Source organism: Equus caballus, chromosome 11, assembly GCF_041296265.1.
Source record: "Equus caballus isolate H_3958 breed thoroughbred chromosome 11, TB-T2T, whole genome shotgun sequence".
Classification (NCBI taxonomy): Eukaryota; Metazoa; Chordata; class Mammalia; order Perissodactyla; family Equidae; genus Equus; species Equus caballus.
Window position 1 is genome coordinate 9,999,045 of NC_091694.1, and position 18,456 is coordinate 10,017,500.

Consider the following 18,456-nt stretch of genomic DNA (forward strand, 5'->3'; position numbering starts at 1 on the left):
ATTGCTAAGTACCTTCAGCAATTTCACAATCTCAGATTATTTTGCCAAAGAGTACTATATTCAGGGGACATTTACAGCTCAAAAATCAGTCAGTAAAATGACACAGTCTTCAAATATCATTGCTGTTTTGAAAAAGGCTGAGAGATGTGAAATTAAGAGGAGGTAAAGATGGAGTAGAAGCTTCACAGAATAATTTGATCACATTTTTCTCCTGGCTCTGGCCCAGTCATTGGGCAGACATCTCTATCCAATCATCACAATGGTTTGCACATTCTCCTTGGACTCTAATAGCTATTTTTGACCAAAAAAAGCGGATTGTGGATCTAAGCTGTTCACATAGTTGCATGCAAGAAATATGAACTTGGAAACTCAGACTATGCACCTTCGTTCTTATTCTGCCTTTGATTCTCAGCTTTCTCTGGGGCAGCTTTTTATAGATGATATTACATCTCTAGGGCCTAATTCATACAAACATTAACTTGTGATGGATAAAACAAATGTGAGATCTTGTAATAAATAAATAGCACCATTTCATATGAACCAGAACACAAAGAAACCTGAAGATAAAATACAATATGCTCAGAAATATGGGGACCATACTGCGGAAAGAAAAGATGTGCCAAAGTGAGTTGAGAAATATGATTTAGCAAATGAGCCAGACCATAAAAGCGTTGTAAAAGAGAACTCTCTGAACTCATTGAAGTGATTTCTAATAAGTTATTTGCATTTTTAAAGAGCTTGCATGAATTTGTGGGGCCCCACACTGGACCGCATAAAGTAAATCTCCTGTTGAGTGAGAATATTTTTATTATATTTGACATACAAATGTATCAAAATTTTTATATACAAAGGTAATAATTGGTGTCTGTATAGTATTATAGTTTTCAATGGTATCTTATTTCAGAATAAGTAGAAATATTGAGATTATTAAACATTTAAATTGGGGCTGGCCCCGTGGCCGAGTGGTTGGGTTCGCACGTTCCACTTAGGCGGCTTGGGGTTTCGCCAGTTCAGATCCTGGGCGTGGACATGGCACCGCTCATCAGGCCATCTGAGGTGGCATCCCACATAGCACAACCAGAGGCGCTCACAACTAGAATATACACGTATGTACTGGGGGATTTTGGGGAGAAGGAGAAAAAAAAAGATTGGCAACAGTTGTTAGCTCAAGTACCAATCTTTAAAAAACAAAACTTAAATTTTGAACCACTATCACTAACATTTGCTAAATGAAATTAAAACCTCATTTATCCACAGTATCATGAGAGAATGAAATGAAAACCATGAACTTTCTAGATAACAGAAATGTATCTCTTGTGGTGAATTTTATTTTGAATTTGAAATATTTTGAACTGAAATATTAATATCTATTAAGTCTTTCTCTATTCTTAAGGCATATGCTCTGGACTACATATGTGAGCCTTCACCACGAGGTTAAGCATCTTTATGATATTCAGGCCAATGAGGAAAGAAAGAACATTGACTTATGTTGTGTTACAACACAGTATGTTGGTTTCATGTGGGCTTATTCTTGTCACTTTATCCATTGAAAGGATATTACATTGTGCATAACTGATTTTAATGCCATAAAAAATTTCTGTGCTTCTTATAATGCTCACTTTACTGATTTATTGTGAGGGTAAAATAAAAATACATGTCAACATGTATTGAACCTGGCTTGTGCTCAATAAATATTAGCTAATATAACATGATATTTGTTACAGACAGAGTTCTGTGGGAAGCATCCTCAAAGATGGATCTTAGTGGGCAGCAAGTTTTTATAAAGTGCCCTTGAGGTCAACACCTGTGGAAGGGAGAGTAAGGAAGCAGGAGTGGACAAAGGGAGGAGTCCAGTTATAACTCAGTCCCCACATCAGCTCTAGCTAACCTTGTACAGAGCTCTAGAGCTAGAATGACCCTTCAGAGTTGGCCCCAGTTGGGCGTGGATGGCCAGGCTCCTTCCACATTGGTCAGTTACTGGATGTGGGCTACTTGGGAAGAGCGTGACCTTGGTGAGGCAGCTCTCCACAACTGAGGCAATCTCTACAGGGTCAGAGTGTTAGGGCCAGACTCGGATGAGGCGAGTAAGGCAGTGTCCCTGGTAGAAAATTTAAGAGGGTACCAAAAACTCAGTGATCAAAATAACTAATATTTTAATGCAATATTTTTTTTAAAGAATCAAAATTTATGCAAAAGAATCCACGAGGAACAAAATATCAAAATTTAAATAAAGACAAGATATTGTTTGTTTCTTTGATGGTTCTGTAATGAAAACAGTCGTTTCCAATTAGTCGATGGGTCTCAGGTCTCCACAGGTGTTCAGTCTTTACTGGGCAGATTTCTGACAGCTGACAATGGTTGCAAACAGATTGGGCAGTGCAAGAGTCTATGTATAGTCATGTTTTTATTTTTGATTTTTAGATTGGAGAGCTTTAACTAACTTTTTCCACTTAGTTCAAAATATTGGAAGATACTTGATACGTGTTTATAGGGGCACATAGTTTTGCTTTTGTTTCAGGCTCTTATATGGCTCCCAAGGGTGCTGTTAAGTATCCAGGCTTATCTGCCAACAGCATTCCCAGCTTCTGGGGCAACAAGTTCTTCACTGAAAGGAGATTTGGGAAGCCCAAAGTGTCCTCCACAACTTCTTGTATAATTGAATAATTGAAAATATCACCCAAGAATGAGGTTTTGGTTTATAGTAAGTAATGAATATACTCAGCTCCAGATTGTAACCATTATCACAGGTATAAAGGTTGACCAAACTCATTCATCATTATAAATATCACTTGCTAATATTTAATATATTAGGCGTGGCTTGATATTAGCTTTAGGTGACAATGAGTGATTTGGGTTCTATCCTCTTTTGTAAAAAAGACAACTAACTGACCACATGCTAACCACTTAGTGGTCTCCCAGAATTTCAGTTTCCTTTGCCACAAAACGAGGAAGCTACAGTATTAGGTAACTTTTCAAGTCTCACCCAAGTTTCAGTTTTAAATGTCTGAGTATTTACAGTTTTGAGGATGATTAAAGGCCTTCCTTTAAGAACAGAAATTCTTTTGTGTTGTGAACCCTGCAATACTTCAGAACTGAACTCATAGAATTGTTTGTTACTACCCAAAATGGCACCAGCCCATCACATATTACAAATTACTCCTGTTTATTTTAGTTGTCTCATTATATGGTCATCAGGATATTAGCTATTATTAATTGGTGGTATAATTATGCCTAATTCTAATGATCTTCTTCACCAATCTATGTGTGTTTTTTTTTTCAAACTTGAGATTGGATAATCAGCTTGATATAATTGCCTAAAGCTGTGTTTACTAATGAAGCCAAAAGCTCGGGGCTGGGGAGGGGCGTTCAAATGAATTTTGAAACAGTAACTTAATGATATCCCCCCAGAAATTCGCAGAATAGAGCAACAGATTAAAGCTTCTGAAAAGAGAAATTAGGTGGTAAACAAATCTGTTAAAATTTTGTTTAGTGTTTCATTTTGTGTGCATATCTCCCCAAAAGGATTCTTTGCTCAATGAACACCTATTATCACACACTTTGGGAAAAGCTGCTGTAATGTGAAAATAACATTTGAAGGGGGGATTTGGTGGCTCTACTTTGAGTGATTTGCATGAAATTCGATATGTAGAGTCATCGTTGTGTAGAGTCTCCCTATTTCTTGGATTTTTAGGATTATTGAGATGGCAAGAGAATTAGCCTCTGATTTTGTGATGTACCTAGGATTCAGCTGTCAATTTATTATACAAAGCTATAAAGTGAAAACCAATTAAGTGACTGTTGGTGATTAAGGGCTCTTGTATTACCAGTGTTATCTATGCTTGGCAGAATTGAAGACCCATCCAGATGAATTGCTTCTTTTAATTTCCCTTGTCTCAAAATGTCAATATATAACCATGAGCGTGGTGATTCCCTCGGTTCTAATTCCCCAAGGTGAAGAAGAGGAAAAATGGTTCATTTCACAAGTGGTTTTCAGGAGGAAGTAAATTCTCAAAGTGCAAAGAGTGATTGATGAACAGTACTGAGTTTGTTTGCAGGAGAACTTGTCTGACTTGTTACCCTGGCTGTCTGAGTAGAATGCCTTGCAGAGGAAGAGAGAGGAAACACGCATACACACACAGAAATGTCAACCAAGCAAATCATAATTGGGAGCCTGCTGCTGTGACTGCGTAGCCCCATCATATTCTGTCATGTGGTATTTGGAGCTGGGTGTACATAGTGTGGTTTTCAATCTCTGGCAATTTCATCCTTTCTTTAAATACTCATGTCACATTTGTGCTGTTGTCAGTGCTTCTCAGACCCTCCAGAAGAGGTAAGAAAATGATTCTGATACATAAAAATCTTTCTGTTATATAAAATTTATTTTGTGTGGGGGCTCTTACCAAAATTAAATGCATATTTATCTCTATCAGTTGAATGCTCATTTCATAGGCCAAAGATTTGGGTAGACATGCACAGATGGGGTCATGTTTCAATATAATAATTTTTTTTCTGTAAGGGGACACTTCAAGCAGTGTGGTTTTCAAAAGCTGAATCCGAAGTTAAAAATACCCTACTATATTAATAGGACCCTAGTGACTATGCTTAGGAATGCCCTGATGCCAAAATAGTTCCCCAAAATGCCACAGTGTGTCACAAGAGAAAATAATAATTAGGACTCAATGAGCTACATACACCCTACATTTAACTGCTGTAACTAACTGGAAATGTATATATATTATTTAAAATTAGACTATCTTTTAAAAACTCAATTTGCTTCTTAACTTGTTTGCTTAACTTGTTTGCGTAAAATCAGAATTTGAATGATATCCATTGTTTGCGTTTGGAAGTTGTACAGTAGAAACCATGAAGTTCAACTAAGTGAATAGTTGAGATTTCTACATACGCCCCTTTTTACAATATATATGTGTCTTTCTGTCTATGGTCACGTCACTTAATTTAATTTATCCAAAATGGCCTGTCAATAAAATTATTAAAGTCCTGGCATGATAAACTAGCTCAAGTTAATATCACATTAAGCGAAAATAGGCAAATTTACCCAATTAATACAGGCTGACCTCTAATCATTCTGGCTTTTCCTTACTATTCTCTGGATTATCCTATCAAGTGAAGGAAATTTTACCAATTTTGAAACATCTTTCAAATTTTGTTCATACACATTTAATTTATACCAAATTCTGAATCAATTCCCCCACCTCGCCCCAGAAAATAACACTGAAATGTATTAATCTCACCCAGAGATGGGCTCAAACTCTTTTGGGAATACAGAGGAATCCAGTTTTCACTAAATCACCTTGTATGGCTAGTATCAAAGTTGGTAATAATAGATATGGGCGAAAAAAAATACTCTAGTGAAGGCTTAGCAGCACTTGGAGACTTTTTATGTTTCCAATAAATACCATTGGTAAAAAATTTGATTCTATAAAGTAAGAAACACATCCTCTTGGTGAAGTATTTCTATGTGATCGAGAATGGCTCTGGACTGCAGCTCAGATAAATTCCCGCCTCTACCTTCTCTTACCCAGATGTCCTTAAGACGCTTCACTTCTCAGATTAAATTTCCTTTACCTGAAAATATACATCGCAGGAAGTGCCTTTATTTCTTCTGGGACTTTGCAGGGAGCAAATAAGACAATATATGACATCAAGTTATGTGCTATAAAGAATATAAAATTTCATAAAAGTTGGTAGACCAGTAATTATTGCTTGAAAAGGACAAAGGAAACAAATGTCTTTCTTCCTCAAACCATGAAAGGAGGGATTTCTCTCCCCAATCTTTTTACTTTGATTTTTTCTTCAGTGAAAGACCAATACGTAAGTTAAAACCAGGAGAGGTGAAGACAGGGGCTCCTGCTGTTACACATTTTCCAAAGTCTCAATTGTAAAATATAACAATAAGTTATTAATCAATCTTTGTTTGTTTTAGTAAGGTAGCTATTCTCTGTGGAGTTTATTCAGACTGTATAGGGAAAACCCTTCAGAAGCTCCCATATGAAGGTTGCACATGCAAATAATAGCCAGCATTTGTAGAGTTTCCTTCTTGGCCAGCTAAAAATTCCCCCTGGCTTGGGAGAGCATGAAGTCTTTAGTGAGGATGTCAACAGTGATTTATTATAAGCTGAGTTAATTCTCCCTCAATTTAAAGGCCTTGCATACGACATAATCACTTTCTTTCCCCCCCACAGAGGGAGCTGCTTATTGCATGATTCTCAGGACAGCTTCATCCAGACACTGGCAATGGTAAGATTTCAACTGTTTTCTTTGGAAATTTTTGTTGTGGGGGATGGGCACAGAGTATAATTAGTCAAGTATGGTTCTCACCCAAGAAAGCTTCAATGTGAAAAAATCAAGTGGGGTGTGTGTGTGTGTGTGTGTGTGTGTGTTCTGTGAATATATTAATATAACTCTGTGTGTGTCTTGATGAAGCTTAGGAGAGCTTCTTGGCAGCAGAGCAAGGAGAAGTCATAAACCCAGCCTTCCGTAATGTACTAGGTAGACGTTCACTGGATTGAGTTTGTTCTACTTTTGTTCTTTCTAGGCTCATAAACTGAATAGAGCTGAAGGAAGTCTGGAGAACGTTCAGAGATGAGTCCAGATAGTGTCACAGTTGGAAAATAAGTCCTAAAAGTAATATGTAGGTAATAGTAAACATGGAAAGAAGTGAGCTAACTGGAGATGGTGACATCTTTAATCGCATGAACTTCTTAGACACCAGTAACCTGATGTTCTCCAATTTTCCTAGAGATATTAAATAAAAGTGGAGAGTTCAAGCATAGTTGTCATGGCTTGATTGTTGCTATTGGGTAGTGAGTATTCCTAATCTGCTTTTAAGATTATGATCCCTGTGCTATCAAAGCTTAATGATGGTGCTCTGGACTACTTTAATCTGGAACGAGGCAAAAGTGATGATTTCTCCCAATCTCAGTTCTGCACCACTTAAAATAGTCAGTATATCACACCTACTTTCTCCCAGATCTCTAAAGGAAGAACTTATCTGATTCTTTATTGAAGATTTCTACGCTTAGAAATAAAAGGCATATTCTCCTCTACAATGTTTCTGTAGCATCCATTCAACGACAGGAAGTATTTTTTTTCTTCTCAAAAAATATTTTGATTTATGTGGACACTGGTTTTTTAGCATAGCTTGACTGCCTCATCCCAGAAGGAAATATCAATATGAAAAAAAATTGACATCCCTGATACTGACAAAATTTTTGTAACCATTTAAGGTGTTTTCAACAAACAGAAAGAAAACCATCGAAAGCTTAAGAAAATTATAAATGGTTGAAGAAAGCATATCACCGTCCTCAAATCAGTAGTGTTACCATCTGTATTGAGACGTTTAGGCAGGGGCATCATAAACGTGGCCAAATGTCCCTTGTGGAGAAAAACCTCCCTAAGTTGATAACCACATATCTAAGGAGACAAACTACCTTCTCTAGTTTGTGACTAAGATAAAATGAAAAATTGGATGCTCAAGGTCATGACAGTATTTTTTCCTTGAAACTCTTACATCAACAGTTAGGAAGATATGGTGAGGAACCCCAAAGAATCTGGAAATGAGGGAAATAGAATTGCCCTCCGAGAGTTAAATCCTAACATGAGTGTAAAGACATGCAGCCATGAAGTTGTTAAATTTCCATCTGACCAAGCAGAAAGCTCATAGCAATTCTGCATTAAACTGAGGCCTAATTAAGAACCTCAAAAGAACTCCCTAAATTCAGAACACTTACCTAACTTTACTTCTTGCACATGTTGTATCTAAATGGCCGTAGAAGAATCCTGTGTACTAATATCCAATGGGGAGATCTTTTAAACTTCTTTCCTACATAGGCCAATTTTGGGCTGGCCATTGGCTTTGCAAAGAAAAATTACTTGTGTACAACGTTCAGACCCAGCATGAGCCTTCCTAAGCAGACCCTTCTCTGTCTTCATTCTACGTCTGATTCCCCTTCCTTCTCAGCTTAAATGTCTGCTCTACAGGACTTCTGTTTCATTAATAGATTAAAACCTGTTCTAATCCATGTTTTCATTATCTCTAAGAGCGATTCTCTCACTCCAGCTCCCTTTATTCTGTAATTACAGATCCCAATGTTGCCACCTATCTACTTATTTTCACAGCCTTATTGGGCCACACTGACCACTTTTAATAGTGTTTATATTGTTTTACAGTTTACCTTTTAGCATGTCTTACCTCTTGAGAAAATTTCTCTCACTCTTAAGGGCTTGGGTATAGGAAGTCAAATATTCTCCCTAACTCAACAACAAGTTAGCAACAGGAAAAATTTTAATCTTAAATTACAAAAGCAGAGACAGTCTTCACTAGAATTGTAAGATTTGGGGCTTAAAGTAGAACATTTGGCATAGGTGACTTCTTTATTCTAAAAGGAAGAGTTTATGATCCAAAAAGGATGCAGTGTTCCTCTCCAAATATATATCTAAGCAAAGCCCAAAGCGTGACCATTGTGTTCAGTGATAAATGAAAATTTTGCTGTGTGTGTGCTCCTGGCATTGCTTCATCTGAAAGAATCATGGGTGAGTGAGACATTGCTGACACTCCTTCTCCTCTGATTTTATGCCCAGAGACTTTTGACTCATATTTTGCAGTCTCCAGAACTTTTCTGTTTAAGCCAAAGCTGCTTTTGTTAGAAATAATTGAAAATCATTCATTGTAGCTCAGGCTAAAAAGGAAATGTGTTAGAAAGATGCAAGGATATTGCATAAAATCCAAAGACAGGAAGTGTCAGAACTGGAAGAGGTCTTTCGAACTGTATATGTTTCTTCTCTGTGCCCAGATGGCTTCTGTGCAGGATTTCCTCCACGTAGATCCTCCAGCTGCCCTCTCTACCCTTCTCCATCAGCTCTCTGCCCCTGGAGGGTGATCTTTATGGATGCCATCACACTGTTTTCTTGCTCTCTGGGTTCTCGTTGGATTCAGCCAATGGGGAGCCTTGGTAGAAGGTTAGGATATTTAACATCCTTCTGTAGGTTCACCTCCATTTACAACATCTTTCAACCAAAGGCTATGTCTTCCTGGAATGAGCCAATCCATATGAGGAGTAACTGGAATCTCTCATTTCCAGTTCTAATAACTACTTTCTTCCCCCGCCCTTTAGGCCTAGGGGTGTTATTAAACCCTGTTAACTAAACCCTCCTCAAATTATCTATATTTGAGTGTGGCATCTGTTTTCTTCTCAGACCCTTTTCTCTCTTCTCTTCATCTCTCTCTCTCTCTCTGTGACTACTCAAGTCTTTTCTGTCTCTGTGGTCACCTCTCTCTTCCTCTCTCTCTCTCTCTTTCCCTCCTCTCTTTCTCTCTCCCCACATATGAGAGAGAGTACCACCCTAATCCTTTTATTTCTTCTCCATTCACGTGCCAACATAATTCAACTCTATAACCATAATTAGTGGGTTTTAGTATATTCCATTCTCTTTTATAAACTCTTTAAATACATTCTTTCATTTAATCCCAACAATAACCTATAGGTTCTATTATCATGCCATTTTGTAGGTGAGGACATTGAGGCACAGAGAAATTGAATAACTTGACAGAAGTCACATACTTAGAGGTAGAATCTTAATTCTAACTTAGGCAGATGCATTTCAGAATATATATATATTTTTTAAATACCAATTTTGGTAGTGGGATACTTGGTCTGGACCACCTTGGGTCGAATGTCCAATACTGATTCACTCACAATGAAGTGGTGGTGTGGGGACAAGATACCATGATTTGCTTCCTAGGGAGTTGGACTTTGGGGAGAAAACTTTCTGAATGTAGTACTGAATGTGATAGAGCAGAAAAATTGACTAAAACATTTATCTTACTAGTCTATGTTAACCATACTTATTTAATAATGCCTTGAAAAAGTTCCCAGAGAGGTTTACAAAATACTGAAACTAAATCTTCCTGCTGTTTATAGCTATTTTTCTTACATGCCCTAACTCCTCCAGACGTCGCTTAGAGCAGACTCAAAGAAGAACCTACCTGATTTACAATAAAAGAAAAAGAGTAAAACATGATCTGCCTCTCCTTTAAAGTGGAGATTTGATAAATGTCTCCAAATTGTATTCTACATTTCCCCCAATGACTTCTGGTCTGGGCATCTTTATTAGATTCCATGTGAGAAGCACACAGGCTACTGGTACAACTGTTATACCATTGACCACTGATGCTTTCAGTTATACATGACTGAAAAATGAGGACAAAATTAAAATTGTTTTCAGCATTTCATCATTCTATTACCAACTTATCCTTTTATACCCAGATATTCTATATAGACCAAGCTGTAAGATGTTATTTTTGACCCAAGTCTCTTAAATCTCATTCAGAGTATTTATTACAATTCCATCATGAAAAGCAGACTATGCAAAATAGACTCTGACCCCCCCCAAAAAGTATAATCTAAAATGATATACAAGAAGGTATGTCCTAAGATTATTTTCTTAATTTATACCTTTGTAGTTTTATATCGCTTTAAGATTAGTGGCATACATGGCTCCACTGCAATAGAAGATAAAAAGAAAACCATCATCCACCATAAGGATGACATAATCTTGCAATTTTATTCCAAGAGTTGCTTTAGGGAGCAGTGGAAACTAAAATTCACTGTAAGAAAGAAAAACTCAAAACATACCTTTCTTGAATAAAACACATATGCTTCAAAGATGCATTAGCATAATACTACCTTTGTATTTCTCTCCTGGGGAGCTAGCACTATGAGTTTTAGAAAACGTGTTTTGTTTATCATTGTGCTTTCAGCACCTAGTATGTTGCCTCACACATAGTGGATGACCAATAATATTTGTTGAATGAATAAATGAAGTGTAAATACAAATATAATGCTATCTCTCATATGTACATGTCTTTCACCATTTCCTGCCTCAGTGATGACGGATATACCATGAAAGTTATAACACAGAATGTGAAGATATTTCATTAATTTCCCCATGTTGAATGAAATCAGTTTCAGCAAAGATTGAGATGATGTTCAGTTGGGGATTTTTGGTGTTGGAAATATATTTTTGTTTTGGATCAGACCTGGAAGTCATGGGTAAGGCATGATTACACCGTTGTCAACAAGGTGAAACTTCCCCAAAACGATGAAACTGTGCAGACTTACTTCCTCATCTTCAAAAAGAGATGTTTATACCAACTTACAACAAGATGAAAATGACACTTACTGCGAGAGTATTATAACGAGGGTGATACTAAGCTTTTAGCCACCAATAATGAACTGAAGATAGGAGAAGACATCAGGAAGGACACAAGAGGAATCGCTCAGGGTTATGAGAGAGAAAATTGGCGGTGTGGAGGACCACTATACCATATAAAATGCAGGTCCTCTGTACTACTGGGACCTTGGCTTTGTAGTGGCCCATGCCAAGTTCTTTAAGCGAAGAGGGTCACATGGTAGTTGAGTGAAATTTGATGTTTTGCTTAGTTGTCTCAGACATGTTTACTTTAGTAGAGGGTTATGGAAAGGTTGAATCAATAAACACTTTCTTTTCAGTCAGCAGACTTGCCATGGACATCAATAGTCATGCTTAAAATGAAACTGGTATTTCTCCATGAACGGAGGCGTTCCTTCTTCCCTTGGAGAAAATGAGATCCCCTAGATGCCAAGCACTAATAATCAGGGACCTGACCAGAGACTTTGATACTTTTAATTTTATTCTGAACAAGATTTTGACAACTGGTAAATGACAACTCAAACAGCAAAGTTGTTTTCTAAACCTTATAGTGATTTTGAATATGAAATAATAACTAAATCACGGATTTATTTTATGACTTCCATCCTATAACTATTCAGGTTAAAATAAATCTTGATGACATTTGTAATCTTATAACCCTAGCTCACAAATGAATTTTAGGTCTTCTATCCTAGTTTTGTCTTGATCTTTCCATACAGGAATCCTTTATAGGAGAGCAAATTTAATTCTCCAGTAGAGCACTGTCTTACCATAGATCTTTAGCAAAAATAATGAAAAAAACCCAAACAAACTAGGAACCAGGAGCCTAAAACATAGCCATGGAAAATTCAAAACACAAAATGAAAAGAATGGAATTTTTTTCCCTGAAAATGCAGCTATCGAGCAATGAAGATAAACAGTCAACTGAAACATATCTTTCAAACTCTTCACTTTTTTATTCTCCCAGACTTACTTGTTCGATTACGCTGCAGGAGCAAAAAATTCACGTGTGCAGCTTCCATTCCCGAAGTCACGTACAAACACATGACAAGCTTAGAATATTCTTGTCTTCCGTTGGCATGGACATCTGCTGTAATGCACACGCATAACAAAGCCACTAAAGAGGGAAGTTGAAAACAATACGATTTTATGGTGTTTGCAGTTTGTTTTTAAAGAACTTTATTTCTTATTATACCTGTGACATCCAGTCAACATTATCAGCCCTGAGAGTTCAGTTTTCTGCAGACAAAAGCTTTTAGACATCTCCTTGGACCTGATCCAGCCTGACTATAATAAGGTGTTTATTTTATTTCTTCTCCTGTTTTGCTTGTTAGGTACCCACAACCTACAGGTGAACATGAAGTGCTATGGTTTTTCTCTTGTTCTTGAAATGGAAGAAAGTGATGAGGACGTACTTAATGAATTGGAGGAGGCCCAAAAGCAAAGGGGGAGACTGAACCATGACACCAAGATTATCATTGCCAGTAAAACTAAACTGGGTGAATTGAGTTCTTCTAGGCTCTGGAGTCAGATGGGAAAGGTAGTGAAGTTGGGCAAGCTTGGGTATCCAGACCAAGCAAGAATTGGAGGCAGTTGATTCAGGATGCGCAGAACATCAACACATCTGTCCCAACAATATGAAGAAGGGGACAGCAGACTGCTAAAAGAAATGGGCCAGCTACCTAGGCTGATGCCAGCAGAAGAAGTGAAAAATGGTTCTGTATTGCATGTTGGAAGCAGTATATTAAATGCACTAGAAGTGGATAAGCTGAGAATATACTTACAAATTATTCCTTGTATACAAGTAGGATTCCATGACGATTTTTTAGCTATCTTTGTATTCATTTTTACTTTTTCATTTTAACTATTTTTGGTATTGATGACAAGTTGAGATAAATAACCAAGGTTTTAGCCTGGCCTTTATTTCCATCCTTTTCACTCTCTTTTCTTCATGTCTCCTAATGAACAAAGGCTGCATTTTGAGAGCTTTGAAAGGTGATGACAATAAGCTGGCTGAGGGGCTATGTAAAAAAATAATCACGAATAGATGGGAAGACGAATGCACAAAGATGTTCACGACAGCCTGATAGTGAAAAATTGGAGATGTTCTAAAGTTGAATTGCAGGAGATAAGCCAAATTACACTGCAGCTAACTGGGGCAATGCTCTGCAGCTGCTTAAAACAATGAGGTAGACAAATATGTATCGATATGGGGATACACTTACAACATATTTTAATTAGGGTGGGTTTTTGCATTTTGGTAAAAATATAAACCAAGATGTTAGTGGTACCCCACCCCGTGGGTGGCAGGATTATGAATGACTGCAAATGTGGCCACATATTCTCCCAAACCAAATCCTCCTATCAAATAATGAAGTCTATTTCTCCATGCTTAGACTCTGGCTTGGCCACGTGAATTGTGTTGCCAATACACCACTGGCATAAATGAATTAATCAGAGACTTAGAAAATACTTGTACGTTGGACTTTCCTGCTTACTCTTCGGAGGAACCCTGCTACTGCCGCCATCAGAATAAGGCTGGACAAGCCTTCTGGATAATGAGACTCTTATGGCCCAGTCACCCCTAGGTAATCTCCAGGAGAGAACCGCCTAACTTACTGGCAGCAGAAGAACCGCCCAAGTGAGTCCAGCCCAAAATGCTGATTCAGGGAAACGTAAGCTAAATAAATGGTTGTTTTAAGTCACAAAGTTTTGGGATGGTTTCTTGTGCAGAAAGCGCTAATAGATACCCTGTGCATTTGTGTATGTGTGTGTGTGCGCTTCTGTGTATGCGCACATTTCTGGAAGGATAGAAACCAACATGTTAGTAGTTCTTTTCTTTTATCTTGGGAGGTGGGACTATGGGTGAATTTCACTCATACATACATTATTCATACATTATGTTTTGTTCTTAGTCTTGTACATTTTATGGGTTTGGACAAAAGTTTAACAACAGGTACCCATAATTATGGTAACATATAGTGTATTTTCACTGCCCTAAAAATCCTCTATACTTAACCTGTTTATCCCCTCTAACAACACAAGCCTTGACAACCACTGATCTCTTTACTGTTTCCATAGTTTTGCCTTTTCCAGAATGTGATATAGTTGGAATTGTACAGCAGGTAGACTTTTCAGATTGGCTTCTTTCACTCAGTAACAAGCATTTAAGTCTCCTCTGTAGCTTCTCATGGCTTGATAGCTCATTTATTTTTAGCAATGAATAATATTCCATTGTCTGGATGTGCCACAGTTTATTCATCCATTTACCTACTGAAGGGCATCTTGGTCGCTTGCAAGTTTTGGCAATTATAAATAAAGTTGCCTTAAATATCTGTGTACAGGTTTTTGAGTTGGCATACGTTTTCAACTCCTTTGGGTAAATACCAAGGAGGGCAGTTTCTGGATCATATGGTAAGAGTATGTTTAGCTTTGTAAGAAATGGCCAAACTGTCTTCCAACGTGGCTGTACTGTTTTGCATTCCCCCCAGCAATGAATGATAGTTCCTGTTGCTCCACATTCTTGCCAGCATTTGGTCTTGTCAGTGTTCTTATGCTTTACCAATAACATCTGGTGACACATACGTCTGCTTGGTTATCAAGAAAAATCAAGTTGGAAAAAGACAAAGCAGCCAACCATGCCTAGTGCTTAGTCCTTTCTTTTCATAAAGTGATTGTTTCATTTTATTTTTAGGCTTTTCCTTTTCTTCTTTTACTTATTTGTTTTTAATCACATGAATAAATACTACTACTTTACAAAAAGAGGAACAAAGAAACTGCACCGGTGATTGGGGAAGAAAATGGAACGCCAGGCACTGGGTTGAATGATGAAGGAAATTTTCAGAAGTGGGAGGAACGCTTGCCAGATAGGAGCTGTGTAGTTTTTGTATACACTGAGCCTTGAGAATAGATGTAAAGCTTATTACACTCATCACATTTTTTAAGGATGAGCAAGAATAAAGAAACCACAATTGAAACTCCAAGCAGCCTACCAGTTAACCACAAATATCTCTGAGAGAATAAGAGTTCACTTTTATATTTTGTATAATCAGACCACATTTTAAAAATTCCCGGAAGATTTACCATCTCATTCTTCTTACCAACTTTCTTTTTCACCTCGAATGTCCAATTGCTACTTTACGGGCTCCATTATCGATTATCAGCTCATTGAAGGCATATCCCATTTAGAAGGTAATTTTGAACAGATCTCTTTACTTTTGTCTGAGCCCTATCTTTGTAATATCCATGAAGGTTTAATCTTTCAATGCCTACAAAATATTTATATTATTTCTTTCAGAGGTTAGGAATGCACACTCACCAGATGCGGGAGGCTGGGATCTTTGGAAAAAAGGTTGACTCTAACAGAAACTATCCAATTATTACTGTGTGAATGGAAGAGCAGGGAAAATCCAGCCAGCAAAGTTGGTTTTTCAACAACTTTACTTAAGTCTTAAAGTTTTCTTTTCTTTTTCTTTTGGCTATTGGGACAGTATTTGGGGGTTGAGGAGTAGGTTCCTCGGGCCAACTACTGCATGCTGTTCTTTTGGGAACATCTTGAAAACTTCATTGCATGTATCTGTTATGTCACAGTGTTTGTTTTTTCAAACAATTTGACATTTTGAGCCGTCAGCAGCCTGGAAAGTTTGCCTTCCAGATGCAATTTCTCTGAGCGCCAATTTCCATGTGGTCCATTTCTGCCCCCTTCTCAAACTGTGGCCAGATCCAAATGCCTCGCTGACCACACTGGCTGTCTTTGCAATGCAATTGTCTATCAGGGTTTCTCCCAGGGAATGCCAAATCTGATTTTCTGCGAACTCACCTAGCCAGGCTAGTGGTGTCTGAAATCTCAGCCCAGAGTAAAACATCATTTATTTTCTTCCTGGTACTGGGTTTCTTGAAGGATCTTTCTTCTTATGTCAAAATGCCACATTTAGATCTTTGCTTACTTTTTTGAACATGGAAAATAATAACTTATTACAAGAAATATCTCCCATGCTGTCGATATTGTTTCTACCATCAGCCATTTCTTTCGTTCTTGCTGTTTTCTGATGATTTTCAAAGGCGTTCTATTTCTTATTTCTTCAGCTTTATTTGGAACTAGGAAAGAGACAAAGTAAAATTTCCTCAGATATAAAATGAGGATAATAGTACCTACAGAAAATTTATAAAGAAAGAAAGTAGATTTTTGGTTGCTTAGAGCCGGGGATGGGAACCATCATAACTATAAATGAGCATGAGGGATTTTACTGGGGTAAGGAAATGTTCTAAAACAGGATTATGGAGATGGTTGCACAGCACAGCAAATTTGCTAAAAAGCATTGACTTGCACATCTAAAACGGGTAAATGTTAAGGTAAGCACATTATACCTCAATACAATTATTTAATAAAGGGAGTGGTGGTTTCTGCATAATAAGATTCTTTTGACGATGAATTGGTATTGTCCGTGTTTCCTGGACTTTAATAAGTACTCAATAACATTAATGAAAATTGTGACTATTAACTTCCATGAAAGTCAACTCATTTCCAAATTTCCTTTTGCTCTTCAGCAATTATTCATACACACACACATTCTTAACCTCTGTATCTGATTCAGTAGGTGGCCCCGGAGTCGTACAATGTCCTTTTTTTTTTTTTTTTTTTTCCCTGCCTTTATCCAGATTTGTTTTTATTGCGGTAAAATATATACAACATAAGATTTGCCATTTTAACCATTTTTAAGTTTACAATTCAGTGGCATTAATTACATTCACAATGTTGTACGACCATCACTACTATCTATTTCTAAAACTTTTTCCTAACCCCCAAGAGAAACTCTATAACCATTAAGCAATAACTCCCCACTCCCCATCCCCTCAGCCCCTAGTAACCTCTAATCTGCTTTCTGTCTCTATGAATTTGCCTCTCCTAGATATTTCATATCATGGAATCATAACATATGTGTCATTTTGTGTCTGGCTTATTTCACTTAGCATACTATTGTCTAGGTTCATCCATGTTACAGCATGTATCAGAACTTCATTCTTTTTTTTAACTTTTTTTATTAAGATTATGATAGTTAAGAACCTTGTGAAATTACAGTTGTACATTATTATTAGTCATGTTGTAGGTACACCACTTCACCCTTAGTGCCCTCCCCCCACCTCCACTTTCCCCTGGTAACCACCGATCAGTTCCCTTTGTCTATATGTTAACTACCACCTATGAGTGGAGTCATACAGAGTGCGTCTTTCTCTGTCTGGCTTATTTCACTCAACATAATACCCTCAAGGGCCATCCATGTTGTTGTGAATGGGACGACTTTGTCCTTTTTTATCGCTGAGTAGTATTCCATTGTATATATATACCATATCTTCTTTATCCAATCATCAGTTGCTGGGCACTTAGGTTGGTTCCATGACTTGGCTATTGTGAATAATGCTGCGATGAACATAGGGGTGCATGGGACTTTTGGAATTGCTGATTTCAGGTTCTTAGGATAGATACCCAGTAGTGGGATGGCTGGGTCATAAGGTATTTCTATTTTTAACTTTTTGAGAAATCTCCATACTGTTTTCCATAGTGGCTGCATCAGTTTGCATTCCCACCAACAGTGTATGAGGCTTCCTTTTTCTCCACAGCCTCTCCAACATTTGTCACTCTGGGTTTTGGATATTTTTGCCATTCTAACAGGTGTAAGGTGATATCTGAGTGTAGTTTTGATTTGCATTTCCCTGATGATTAGTGATGATGAGCATCTTTTTATGTGTCTATTGGCCATCCGTATATCTTCTTTGGAGAAATGTCTGTTCATGTCCCCTGACCATTTTTTGATTGGGTTGTTTGATTTTTTGTTGTTGAGCTGTGTGAGTTCTTAATATATTATGGAGATTACCCTTTGTCGGATAAATAACTTGTAAATATTTTTTCCCAATTAGTAGGCTGTTTTTTTTGTTTCAATCCTGTTTTCCCTTGCCTTGAAGAAGCTCTTTAGTCTGATGAAGTCCCATTTGTTTATTCTTTCTATTGTTTCCCTTGTCTGAGGGGTTATGGTGTCCGAAAAGATTCTTTTGAAACTGATGTCAAAGAGTGTACTGCCTATATTCTCTTCTAGAAGACTTATTGTTTCAGGCCTAATCTTTAGGTCTTTGATCCATTTTGAGTTTATTTTAGTGAATGGTGAAAAAGAATAGTCAATTTTCATTCTTTTACATGTGGCTGTCCTCGTGCAATGTCCTTTAAGACATTTTTCCCTTAAGCCCTTCAGG

At 37.4% G+C, this 18,456-nt stretch overlaps 1 long non-coding RNA gene across 1 annotated transcript; it reads left to right on the forward strand.

The window, feature by feature from the left end:
* Positions 1–4,096: 4,096 nt before the first annotated feature.
* Positions 4,097–6,788, forward strand: LOC138916115 (uncharacterized). The gene is made up of 3 exons (XR_011422849.1): positions 4,097–4,330; positions 6,204–6,258; positions 6,557–6,788. It is a non-coding gene; the product is annotated as an uncharacterized lncRNA (long non-coding RNA).
* Positions 6,789–18,456: the final 11,668 nt, after the last annotated feature.